Raw genomic sequence first — 13,278 nt, forward strand, 5'->3', positions numbered from 1 at the left:
CCTTTCCAAAACTGGCTCAGAGTAGGAATGGTCACATGGAACTGGAGAGGGATTGCTGGAACGAAATGTCTTCTAGGGAAGGAAGGGCTCCCTTTCTTGATACTTGGAAGAATGTCTTCCCTAAGGAGGAAAGAGAAAGAAGTCAAGGCACTTGTTGTCCATTCTTAAATAAAGGTCAGAGGAGAGAGACATTTTTCTGGAGCTCTACAGGCACAACTTCATTGTGCAGAAACTGTCCTGGGGTTACCTCTTGTATTACTACCAGCCCAGCACACACAAGTCTTCCTGGCTACCATAGAGAAACATCAGCGGACATAGGAAGGAACCCTGGCATTCCAGTAAAGATTTAATGCTTCCTCTCAAAGCAAAAGCCACATCACATGTGACCTTAGCCTCACAATTTTGTAGGTATCAACACTCAAGTTGAGCTGCCAAAGTTCTATGGATAGGACAAAAAAATAATTGAATAAAACAACTACAGATAGGTATTTGGAGGGTGATTAAAGTATCTGTGTGTTTTTGCTCAAAGTGCAAATGTGGCATCAGACCTCTGAAAGGTCTATGTTGTATGACCCGACTCAACGTGAAAGGTGATTCCTGAAAATCTCCCGAAAATCCTGGGCCCAGTCCACAAAACCCATGTCTATACGTGGAACCATTTGTGTAAAGGTTTTATGGGTTGCCCTGCTGTAAAACATGAGGGTAACCACTGTTGCTGGACTCAAGTCAGACCTTGGAGTTATGAATCAAAGTGGAATTAGGTTCTCTAAACACCTGGCCTTACCCTGTGTCAACCTAATGTGTAGAGCTTTTTTTCCTCAGTGATTCTGTGGTGAGGTTCAGTAAGTGCCCTAAATGATACCATGAAGGAAATTTGGAATGTGGTGGGTACCAAGGTAAAAATGAATATCTCACCCTATCCACATGGGTAAATTGTCTCTGGGGAGAGATCGTTGGAATATCTGCTAGAGGGATTGCCCATTGTGAACCCACCATGGGGAGGACAGCCTTTTTGGATATCATAGAATCCTTCTTTTTCCCTAAGAAAGGCTCTGTCATTTGGGCCTCCCCTGTCAAGGGAAAGGAAGAGTCCCATAAGGCCCTGGAGGCCTGTGTTGTCCTCCTGTAGCTTTTTCCAATGGAATTGTAAGCATCAAAGTATGAGATCCCAACATTCAAAAAATGTCATCCTCCTCTCTCCATGAGAAGTAGGTCAAAATTATGAAAAAACAATTATCGGGAGTTGAACATATTTCTAAAACTTTACAAATCAGGGGATCTGCATGGGAGAACATAGCCTAAATCGAGCTCCTTTAGTACCGTTGCATACCATTTTGTTATCCCCAAATTCCAAAAGGACAGCCTGGCCAAGAATTGAAAGCCAAAGCATGAAAGGGGAGGTCACCTGGATGTGGAGGCTTTACCATGTTCTGACTACTTACCTGATTATCTGTGATTCTCTGCCTTCCAAGGTTGTGAGATGACTGCAAAACACCAGAAAAGACATTGTCATGAGCAAGGGACGATCCTTGCAGAAATGCCCAAGGTTCCATTGTGGGACTAGGTGCTTATTGGCATGGAGTGTTTGCCAACCAATGTGCACCCTAGATATCCACATTTCCTCTCATGGGAAACAGGGCAAGGACATCTGAGGTCTTCTGGGAAGTCACCCAAGAGCCCCCCAAGGAGTCAATGGACCTCTTGTGACCCTGTCGCTCTGGTTGGGCCTCAGCGTAATCCTATTGTGCATGAATTTTATGTCATCACCTTTCTTCATGACATTGGGTTGTCATCATTGAACCAGTCCTAGACAGAATTCGGCTACCTCTACTTGGATATCACCTAACCTAATCCAACCAATTACCTTTCTTTCCAATACTGGCTCAGAGTAGGAATGGTCACATGGAACTGGAGAGGGATTGCTGGAACGAAATGTCTTCTAGGGAAGCAAGGGCTCACTTTCTTGATACTTGGAAGAATGTCTTCCCTAAAGAGGAAAGGGAAAGAAGTCAAGGCGCTTGTTGTCCCTTCGTTAAATAAAGGTCAGAGGAGAGAGACATTTTTCTGGAGCTCTACAGGCACAACTTCATTGTGCAGAAACTGTCCGGGGTTTACCTCTTGTATTACTACCAGCCCAGCACACACAAGTCTTCCTGGCTACCATAGACAAACATCAGTGGACACAAAAAGGAACCCTGGCATTCCAATAAAGATTTCCTGGTTCCTCTCAAAGCAACAGCCACATGACATGTGACCTTAGACTCAAAATTTTGTAGGTATCAACACTCAAGTTGAGCTGCCAAAATTCTATGGATAGGACAAAAAAATAATTGAATGAAACAAGTACAGATAGGTATTTCGAGGGTGATTAAAGTAACTGTGTGTTTTTGCTCAAAGTGCAAATGTGGCATCAGACCTCTGTAAGGTCTATGTTGTACGACTCGACTCAATGTGAAAGGTGATTCCTGAAAATCTCCCGAAAATCCTGGGCCCAGGCCACAGAACCAATGTCTATACATGGAACCATTTGTGTAAAGGTGTTATGGGTTGCCCTGCTGTAAAACGTGAGGGTAACCACTGTTGCTGTACTCAAGTCAGACCTTGGTGTTATGAATCAAAGTGGAATTAGGTTCTCTAAACACCTGGCCTTACCCTGTATCAACCTATTGTGTAGAGCTTTTTTTCCTCAGTGATTGTGCAGTGAGGTTCAGTAAGTGCCCTAAATGATAAAATGAAGGAAATTTGGAATGTGGTCTGCACCAAGGTAAAAATGAATATCTCACCCTATCCACATGGGTAAATTGTCTCTGGGGTGAGATCGTTGGAATATCTACTAGAGTGATTGCCCTTTGTGAACCCATCCTGGGGAGGACAGCCTTTTTGGATATCATAGAATCCTTCTTTTTCCCTAAGACGGCTCTGTCATTTGGGCCTCCCTGTCAAAGGAAAGGAAGAGTCCCATAAGGCCCTGAAGGCCTGTGTTGTCCTCCTGTAGCTATTTGCCATGGAATTGTAAGCATCAAAGTATGAGATCCCAACATTCAAAAAATGTCATTCTCCACTCTCCATGAGAAGTAGGTTAAAATTATGAAAAAACAATTATCGGGCGTTGAACACATTCCTTAAAACGTTACAATCCAGGGGATCTGCATGGGAGAACATAGCCTAAATCGAGCTCCTTTGGATACAGTTGCATACCATTTTGTTATCCCCATATTCCAAAAGGACAGACTGGCTGAGAATTGAAAGCCAATACATGAAGGGTGAGGTCACCTGGATGTGGAGGCTTTACCATGTTCTGACCACTTACCTGATTATCTGTGTCTCTGCCTTCCAAGGTGGCATGTGAGATGACTCCAAAACACAAGAAAAGACACTGTCATGCGCAAAGGACAATCCTTGCAGAAATGCCCAAGGTTCCATTGTGGGACTAGGTGCTTGTTGGCATGCAGTGTTTGCCAACCAATGTGCACCCTAGATGTCCACATTTCCTCTCATGGGAAACAGGGCAAGGGCATCTGAGGACTTCATTGAAGTCACCCAAGAGCCCCCCAAAGAGTCAATGGACCTCTTCTGACCCTGTGACCCTGGTTGGGCTTCAAAGTAATCCTATTGAGCATGAATTTTATGTCATCACCTTTCTTCATGACATTGTGTTGTCATCAGTGACCCAGTCCTAGATAGAATTCGGCTACCTCTACTTGGATATCACCTAACCTAATCCAACTACTTACCTTTCTTTCCAAAACTGGCTCAGAGTAGGAATGGTCACATGGACCTGGAGAGGGATTGCTCGGACGAAATGTCTTCCAGGGAAGCAAGGGCTCCCTTTCATGATACTTGGAAGAATGTCTTCCCTAAGGAGGAAAGGGAAAGAAGTCAAGGCCCTTGTTGTCCCTTCTTTAAATAAAGGTCAGAGGAGAGAGACATTTTTCTGGAGCTCTACTGGCACAACTTCATTGTGCAGAAACTGTCCTGGGGTTACCTCTTGTATTACTACCAGCCCAGCACACACAAGTCTTCCTGGCTACCATAGAGAAACATCAGTGGACACACAAAGGAACCCTGGATTCCAATAAAGATTTACTGCTTCCTCTTGAGGCAACAGCCACATCACATGTGACCTTAGCCTCACAATTTTGTAGGTATCAACACTCAAGTTGAGTTGCCCAAGTTCTATGGATAGGACAAAAAAATAATTGAATAAATCAACTACAGATAGGTATTTCGAGGGTGATTAAAGTAACTGTGTGTTTTTGCTCAAAGTGCAAATGTGGAATCAGACATCTGTAAGGTCTATGTTGTATGACCAGACAAAACGTGAAAGGTGCTTCCTGAAAATCTCCAGAGAATCCTGGTCTCAGTCCACAGAACCCATGTCTATACATGCATCCATTTGTGTCAAGGTGTTATGGGTTGCCCTGCTGTAAAACGTGAGGGTAACCACTGTTGCTGGACTCAAGTCAGGCCTTGGTGTTATGAATCAAAGTGGAATTAGGTTCTTTAAACACCTGGCCTTACCCTGTATCAGCCTATTGTGTAGAGGTTTTTTTCCTCATTGATTCTGCAGTGAGGTTCAGTAAGTGCCCTAAATGATACCATGAAGGAAATATGAATGTGGTGGGCACTTAGGCAAAAATGATTATCTCACCCTTTCCACATGGGTAAATTGTCTCTGGGGTGAGATCTTTGGAATATCTTCTAGAGGGATTGCCCTTTGTGAACCCATCTTGGGGAGGACAGTCTTTTTGGATATCATAGAATCCTTCTTTTTCCCTAAGAAAATCTCTGTCACTTGAGCCTCCCCTGTCAAGGGAAAAGAAGAGCCCATAAGGCCCTGGAGGCCTATTTTGTCCTCCTGTAGCTATTTGTCATGGAATTTTAAGCATCAAATATGAGATCCCAACATTCAAAAAATGTCATCCTCCTCTCTCCTTGAGAAGTAGGTCAAAATTATGAAAAAACAATTATCGGGAGTAGAACACATTCCTTAAAACTTTACAAACCAGGGGATCTGCATGGGAGAACATAGCCTAAATCGAGCTCCTTTGGTACCGTTGCATACCATTTTGTTATCTCCATATTCCAAAAGGACAAACTGGCTGAGAATTGAAAGCCAATACATGAAGGGGGAGGTCACCTGGATGTGGAGGCTTTACCATGTCCTGACCACATACCTGATTATCTGTGTTTCTCTGCCTTCCAAGTTGGCATGTGAGATGACTGCAAAACACCAGAAAAGACACTGTCATGCGCAAGGGACAATACTGGCAGAACTGCCCAAGGTTCCATTGTGGGACTAGGTGCTTGTTGGCATGCAGTGTTTGCCAACCAATGTGCACCCTAGATGTCCACATTTCCTCTCATGGGAAACAGGGAAAGGGCATCTGAGGACTTCATTGAAGTCACCCAAGAGCCCCCCATGGAGTCAACGGACCTCTTGTGACCCTGTCACCCTGGTTGGGCCTCAGCGTAATCCTATTGAGCATGAATTTTATGTCATCACCTTTCTTCATGACATTGGGTTGTCATCATTGACCCAGTCCTAGACAGAATTTGGCTACCTCTACTTGGATATCACCTAACCTAATCCAACCACTTACCTTCCTTTCCAAAACTGGCTCAGAGTAGGAATGGTCACATGGAACTGGAGAGGGATTGCTGGGAGGAAATGTCTTCCAGAGAAGCAAGGGCTCCCTTTCATGATACTTGGAAGAATGTCTTCCCTAAGGAGGAAAGGGAAAGAAGTCAAGGCCCTTGTTGTCCCTTCTTTAAATAAAGGTCAGAGGAGAGAGACATTTTTCTGGAGCTCTACTGGCACAACTTCATTATGCAGAAACTGTCCTGGAGTTACCTCTTGTATTACTACCAGCCCAGCATACACAAGTCTTCCTGGCTACCATAGAGAAACATCAGTGGACACAGAAAGGAACCCTGGCATTCCAATAAAGATTTACTGCTTCCTCTCGAAGCAACAGCCACATCACATGTAACCTTAGCCTCACAATTTTGTAGGTATCAAAACTCATGTTGAGCTGCCCAAGTTCTATGGATAGGAGAAAAAAATAATTGAATAAAACAACAACAGATAGGTATTCGGAGGGTGATTAAAGTAACTGTGTTTTTGCTCAAAGTGCAAATGTGGCATCAGACCTCTGTAAGGTCTATGTTGTACGACCCGACTCAAAGTGAAAGGTGATTCCTGAAATTCTCCGGAGAATCCTGGGCCCAGACCACAGAACCCATGTCTATACATGGATCCATTTGTGTCAAGGTGTTATGGGTTGCCCTGCTGTAAAACATGAAGGTAACCACTGTTGCTGGACTCAAGTCAGGCCTTGGTGTTATGAATCAAAGTGGAATTAGGTTCTTTAAACACCTGGCCTTACCCTGTATCAACCTAATGTGTAGAGCTTTTTTTCCTCAGTGATTCTGCAGTGAGGTTCAGTAAGTGCCCTAAATGATACCATGAAGGAAATTTGGAATGTGGTGGGCACCAAGGTAAAAATGAATATCTCACCCTTTCCACATGGGTAAATTGTCTCTAGGGTGAGATCTTTGGAATATCTGCTAGAGGGATTGCCCTTTGTGAACCCATCCTGGGGAGGACAGCCTTTTTGGATATCATAGAATCCTTCTTTTTACCTAAGAAAGGATCTGTCACTTGGGCCTCCCCTCTCAAGGGAAAGGAAGTGTACCATAAGGCCCCCAAAGGAGTCAACTGACCTCTTGTGACCCTGTCGCCCTGGTTGGGCCTCAGCGTAATCCTATTGAGCATGAATTTTATGTCATCACCCTTCTTCATGACATTGGGTTGTCATCATTGACCCAGTCCTAGACAGAATTCGGCTACCTCTACTTGGATATCACGTAACCTAATCCAACTACTTACCTTCTTTTCCAAAACTGGCTCAGAGTAGGAATGGTCACATGGAACTGGAGGAGGATTGCTGGGAGAATATATCTTCCAGGGAAGCAAGGGCTCCCTTTCTTGATACTTGGAAGAATGTCTTCCCTAAGGAGGAAAGGGAAAGAAGTCAAGGCGCTTGTTGTCCCTTCTTTAAATAAAGATCTGAGGAGAGAGACATTTTTCTGGAGCTCTACTGGGACAACTTCATTGTGCAGAAACTGTCCTGGGGTTACCTCTTGTAATACTACCAGCCCAGCACACACAAGTCTTCCTGGCTACCACAGAGAAACATCAGTGGACACAGAAAGGAACCCTGGCATTCCAATAAAGATGTACTGCTTCCTCTCGAAGCAACAGCCACATCACATGTTACCTTAGCCTCACAATTTTGTAGGTATCAACACTCAAGTTGAGCTGCCCAAGTTCTATGGATAGGACAAAAAAATAATTGAATAAAAAAACTACAGATAGGTATTTCGAGGGTGATTAAAGTAACTGTGTGTTTTTGCTCAAAGTGCAAATGTGGCATCAGACCTCTGTAAGGTCTATGTTGTAAGACCCGACTCAATGTGAAAGGTGATTCCTGAAAATCTCCCGAGAATCCTGGGCCCAGGCCACAAACCCATCTCTATACATGTATCCATTTGTGTCAAGGTGTTATGGGTTGCCCTGCTGTAAAACGTGAGGGTAACCACTGTTGCTGGACTCAAATCAGGCCTTGGTGTTATGAATGAAAGTGGAATTAGGTTCTTTAAACACATGGCCTTACCCTGTATCAACCGAATGAGTTCAAAAATGTCATCCTCCTCTATCCATGAGAAGTAGGTCAAAATTATGAAAAAACAATTTTCGGGATTAGAACACATTCCTTAAAACTTTACAAACTAGGGGATCTGCATGGGAGAACATAGCCTAAATCAAGCTCCTTTGGTACTGTTGCATACCATTTTGTTATCCCCATATTCAAAAAGGACAGACTGGCTGAGAATTGAAAGCCAAATCATGAAGGGGATGTCACCTGGATGTGGAGGCTTTACCATGTTCTGACCACTTACCTGATTATCTGTCTTTCTCTGCCTTCCAAGGTGGCATGTGAGATGACTGCAAAACACCAGAAAAGACATTGTCATGAGCAAGGTGCGATCCTTGCAGAAATGCCCAAGGTTCCATAGTGGGACTAGGTGCTTGTTGGCATGCAGTGTTTGCCAACCAATGTGCACCCTAGATGTCCACATTTCCTCTCATGGGAAACAGGGCAAGGGCATCTGAGGACTTCAGGGAAGTCACCCAAGAGCCCCCCAAGGAGTCAATGGACCTCTTGTAACCCTGTCGCCCTTTTTGGGCCTCAGCGTAATCCTATTGAGCATGAATTTTATGTCATCACCTTTCTTCATGACATTGGGTTGTCATCATTGACCCAGTCCTAGACAGAATTCGGCTACCTCTACTTGGATATCACCTAACCTAATCCAACCACTTACCTTCCTTTCCAGAACTGGCTCAGAGTAGGAATGGTCACATGGAACTGGAGAGGGATTGCTGGGAGGAAATGTCCTCCAGGGAAGCAAGGGCTCCCTTTCTTGATACTTGGAAGAATGTCTTCCCTAAGGAGGAAAGGGAAAGAAGTCAAGGCGCTTGTTGTCCCTTCTTTAAATAAAGGTCAGAGGAGAGAGACATTTTTCTGGAGCTATACTGGCACAACTTCATTGTGCAGAAACTGTCCTGGGGTTACCTCTTGTATTACTACCAGCCCAGCACACACAAGTCTTCCTGGCTACCATAGAGAAACATCAGTGGATACACAAAGGAACCCTGGATTCCAATAAAGATTTACTGTTTCCTCTCGAAGCAACAGCCACATCACAGGTGACCTTAGCCTCACAATTTTGTAGGTATCAACACTCAAGTTGAGCTGCCCAAGTTCTATGGATAGGACAAAAAAATTGAATAAAACAACTACAGATAGGTATTTCGAGGGTGATTAAAGTAACTGTGTGTTTTTACTCAAAGTGTAAATGTGGCATCAGACCTCTGTAATGTCTATGTTGTACGACCCGACTCAACGTGAAAGGTGATTACTGAAAATCTCCCGAGAATCCTGGGCCCAGGCCACAGAACCCATGTCTATATATGCATCCATTTGTGTCAAGGTGTTATGGGTTGCCCTGCTGTAAAACGTGAGGGTAACCACTGTTGCTGGACTCAAGTCAGGCCTTGGTGTTATGAATCAATGTGGAATTAGGTTCTTTAAACACCTGGCCTTACCCTGTATCAACCTAATGTGTAGAGCTTTTTTTCCTCATTGATTCTGCAGTGAGGTTCAGTAAGTGCCCTAAATGATACCATGAAGGAAATTTGGAATGTGGTGGGCACCAAGTTAAAAATGAATATCTCACCCTATCCACATGGGTAAATTTTCTCTGGGGTGAGATCTTTGGAATATCTGCTAGAGGAATTGCCCTTTGTGAACCCATCCTGGGGAGTACAGCCTTTTTGGATATCATAGAATCCTTTTTTTTCCCTAAGAAAGGCTCTGTCACTTGGGCCTCCCCTCTCAAGGGAAAGTAAGAGTCCCATAAGGCCCTGGAGGCCTGTGTTGTCCTCCTGTAGCTTTTTCCAATGGAATTGTAAGCATCAAAGTATGAGATGCCAATATTCAAAAAATGTCATCCTCCTCTCTCCATGAGAAGTAGGTCAAAATTATGAAAAAACAATTGTCGGGAGTTGAACACATTCCTTAAACCGTTACAAACCTGGGGATGTACATCGGAGAACATAGCCTAAATAGATCTCCTTTGGTACCGTTGCATACCATTTTGTTATCCCAAATTCCAAAAGGACAGACTGGCTGAGAATTGAAAGCCAAATCATGAAGGGGATGTCACCTGGATGTGGAGGCTTTACCATGTTCTGACCACTTACCTGATTATCTGTGTTTCTCTGCCTTCCAAGGTGGCATGTGAGATGACTGCAAAACACCAGAAAAGACATTGTCATGAGCAAGGTGCGATCCTTGCAGAAATGCCCAAGGTTCCATTGTGGGACTAGGTGCTTGTTGGCATGCAGTGTTTGCCAACCAATGTGCACCCTAGATGTCCACATTTCCTCTCATGGGAAACAGGGCAAGGGCATCTGAGGACTTCAGGGAAGTCACCCAAGAGCCCCCCAAGGAGTCAATGGACCTCTTGTAACCCTGTCGCCCTGGTTGGGCCTCAGCGTAATCCTATTGAGCATGAATTTTATGTCATCACCTTTCTTCATGACATTGGGTTGTCATCATTGACCCAGTCCTAGACAGAATTCGGCTACCTCTACTTGGATATCACCTAACCTAATCCAACCACTTACCTTCCTTTCCAGAACTGGCTCAGAGTAGGAATGGTCACATGGAACTGGAGAGGGATTGCTGGGAGGAAATGTCCTCCAGGGAAGCAAGGGCTCCCTTTCTTGATACTTGGAAGAATGTCTTCCCTAAGGAGGAAAGGGAAAGAAGTCAAGGCGCTTGTTGTCCCTTTTTTAAATAAAGGTCAGAGGAGAGAGACATTTTTCTGGAGCTATACTGGCACAACTTCATTGTGCAGAAACTGTCCTGGGGTTACCTCTTGTATTACTACCAGCCCAGCACACACAATTCTTCCTGGCTACCATAGAGAAACATCAGTGGATACACAAAGGAACCCTGGATTCCAATAAAGATTTACTGTTTCCTCTCGAAGCAACAGCTACATCACAGGTGACCTTAGCCTCACAATTTTGTAGGTATCAACACTCAAGTTGAGCTGCCCAAGTTCTATGGATAGGACAAAAAAATTGAATAAAACAACTACAGATAGGTATTTCGAGGGTGATTAAAGTAACTGTGTGTTTTTACTCAAAGTGTAAATGTGGCATCAGACCTCTGTAATGTCTATGTTGTACGACCCGACTCAAAGTGAAAGGTGATTACTGAAAATCTCCCGAGAATCCTGGGCCCAGGCCACAGAACCCATGTCTATACATGCATCCATTTGTGTCAAGGTGTTATGGGTTGCCCTGCTGTAAAACGTGAGGGTAACCACTGTTGCTGGACTCAAGTCAGGCCTTGGTGTTATGAATCAAAGTGGAATTAGGTTCTTTAAACACCTGGCCTTACCCTGTATCAACCTAATGTGTAGAGCTTTTTTTCCTCAGTGATTCTGCAGTGAGGTTCAGTAAGTGCCCTAAATGATACCATGAAGGAAATTTGGAATGTGGTGGGCACCAAGGTAAATATGAATATCTCACCCTATCCACATGGGTAAATTTTCTCTGGGGTGAGATCTTTGTAATATCTGCTCGAGGAATTGCCCTTTGTGAACCCATCCTGGGGAGTACAGCCTTTTTGGATATCATAGAATCCTTTTTTTCCCTAAGAAAGGCTCTGTCACTTGGGCCTCCCCTGTCAAGGGAAAGGAAGAGTCCCATAAGGCCCTGGAGGCCTGTGTTGTCCTCCTGTAGCTTTTTCCAATGGAATTGTAAGCATCAAAGTATGAGATGCCAATATTCAAAAAATGTCATCCTCCTCTCTCCATGAGAAGTAGGTCAAAATTATGAAAAAACTATTGTCGGGAGTTGAACACATTCCTTAAACCGTTACAAACCTGGGGATGTACATCGGAGATTATAGCCTAAATAGAGCTCCTTTGGTACCGTTGCATACCATTTTGTTATCCCAAATTCCAAAAGGACCGACTGGCTGAGAATTGAAAGCCAAATCATGAAGGGGATGTCACCTGGATGTGGAGGCTTTACCATGTTCTGACCACTTACCTGATTATCTGTGTTTCTCTGCCTTCCAAGGTGGCATGTGAGATGACTGCAAAACACCAGAAAAGACATTGTCATGAGCAAGGGGCGATCCTTGCAGAAATGCCCTAGGTTCCATTGTGGGACTAGGTGCTTGTTGGCATGCAGTGTTTGCCAACCAATGTGCACCCTAGATGTCCACATTTCCTCTCATGGGAAACAGGGCAAGGGCATCTGAGGACTTCAGGGAAGTCACCCAAGAGCCCCCCAAGGAGTCAATGGACCTCTTGTAACCCTGTCGCCCTGGTTGGGCCTCAGCGTAATCCTATTGAGCATGAATTTTATGTCATCACCTTTCTTCATGACATTGGGATGTCATCATTGACCCAGTCCTAGACAGAATTCGGCTACCTCTACTTGGATATCACCTAACCTAATCCAACCACTTACCTTCCTTTCCAGAACTGGCTCAGAGTAGGAATGGTCACATGGAACTGGAGAGGGATTGCTGGGAGGAAATGTCCTCCAGTGAAGCAAGGGCTCCCTTTCTTGATACTTGGAAGAATGTCTTCCCTAAGGAGGAAAGGGAAAGAAGTCAAGGCGCTTGTTGTCCCTTCTTTAAATAAAGGTCAGAGGAGAGAGACATTTTTCTGGAGCTATACTGGCACAACTTCATTGTGCAGAAACTGTCCTGGGGTTACCTCTTGTATTACTACCAGTCCAGCACACACAAGTCTTCCTGGCTACCATAGAGAAACATCAGTGGACACACAAAAGAACCCTGGATTCCAATAAAGATTTACTGTTTCCTCTCGAAGCAACAGCCACATCACAGGTGACCTTAGCCTCACAATTTTGTAGGTATCAACACTCAAGTTGAGCTGCCCAAGTTCTATGGATAGGACAAAAAAATTGAATAAAACAACTACAGATAGGTATTTCGAGGGTGATTAAAGTAACTGTGTGTTTTTACTCAAAGTGTAAATGTGGCATCAGACCTCTGTAATGTCTATGTTGTACGACCCGACTCAAAGTGAAAGGTGATTACTGAAAATCTCCCGAGAATCCTGGGCCCAGGCCACAGAACCCATGTCTATACATGCATCCATTTGTGTCAAGGTGTTATGGGTTGCCCTGCTGTAAAACGTGAGGGTAACCACTGTTGCTGGACTCAAGTCAGGCCTTGGTGTTATGAATCAAAGTGGAATTAGGTTCTTTAAACACCTGGCCTTACCCTGTATCACCCTATGTGTAGAGCTTTTTTTCCTCAGTGATTCTGCAGTGAGGTTCAGTAAGTGCCCTAAATGATACCATGAAGGAAATTTAGAATGTGGTGGGCACCAAGGTAAAAATGAATATCTCACCCTATCCACATGGGTAAATTTTCTCTGGGGTGAGATCTTTGTAATATCTGCTCGAGGAATTGCCCTTTGTGAACCCATCCTGGGGAGTACAGCCTTTTTGGATATCATAGAATCCTTTTTTTCCCTAAGAAAGGCTCTGTCACTTGGGCCTCCCCTGTCAAGGGAAAGGAAGAGTCCCATAAGTCCCTGGAGGCCTGTGTTGTCCTCCTGTAGCTTTTTCCAATGGAATTGTAAGCATCA

General features: G+C 44.2%; 1 long non-coding RNA gene and 7 other non-coding genes across 8 annotated transcripts in view; all 8 read right to left on the bottom strand.

Annotated features, from left to right (window-relative positions):
• Window positions 1-13,278, bottom strand: part of Snhg14 (small nucleolar RNA host gene 14) — a 1,177,441-nt gene that overhangs the window by 134,603 nt on the left and 1,029,560 nt on the right. Inside the window, exons 128-132 of the long non-coding RNA NR_146211.1 lie at window positions 5,178-5,267; window positions 3,735-3,857; window positions 1,865-1,987; window positions 1,443-1,484; window positions 2-120 (exon numbers count right to left, since the gene is read on the bottom strand). This is a non-coding gene — a long non-coding RNA (small nucleolar RNA host gene 14). The remainder of the gene's footprint in view (window position 1; window positions 121-1,442; window positions 1,485-1,864; window positions 1,988-3,734; window positions 3,858-5,177; window positions 5,268-13,278) is intronic.
• Window positions 1,724-1,802, bottom strand: Gm24799. The gene has a single exon (XR_003947063.1). It is a non-coding gene; the product is annotated as a small nucleolar RNA SNORD115 (small nucleolar RNA).
• Window positions 3,594-3,672, bottom strand: Gm24088. Its single transcript, XR_003947069.1, has one exon. It is a non-coding gene; the product is annotated as a small nucleolar RNA SNORD115 (small nucleolar RNA).
• On the bottom strand, window positions 5,463-5,541 carry Gm25463. The gene has a single exon (XR_003946943.1). It is a non-coding gene; the product is annotated as a small nucleolar RNA SNORD115 (small nucleolar RNA).
• Window positions 6,752-6,830, bottom strand: Gm25229. The gene has a single exon (XR_003946998.1). It is a non-coding gene; the product is annotated as a small nucleolar RNA SNORD115 (small nucleolar RNA).
• On the bottom strand, window positions 8,251-8,329 carry Gm24528. The gene has a single exon (XR_003946944.1). It is a non-coding gene; the product is annotated as a small nucleolar RNA SNORD115 (small nucleolar RNA).
• Gm23356 lies at window positions 10,118-10,196 on the bottom strand. The gene has a single exon (XR_003946945.1). It is a non-coding gene; the product is annotated as a small nucleolar RNA SNORD115 (small nucleolar RNA).
• On the bottom strand, window positions 11,984-12,062 carry Gm25449. The gene has a single exon (XR_003947025.1). It is a non-coding gene; the product is annotated as a small nucleolar RNA SNORD115 (small nucleolar RNA).

This window comes from Mus musculus, chromosome 7 (genome assembly GCF_000001635.26).
Source record: "Mus musculus strain C57BL/6J chromosome 7, GRCm38.p6 C57BL/6J".
Classification (NCBI taxonomy): domain Eukaryota; kingdom Metazoa; phylum Chordata; class Mammalia; order Rodentia; family Muridae; genus Mus; species Mus musculus.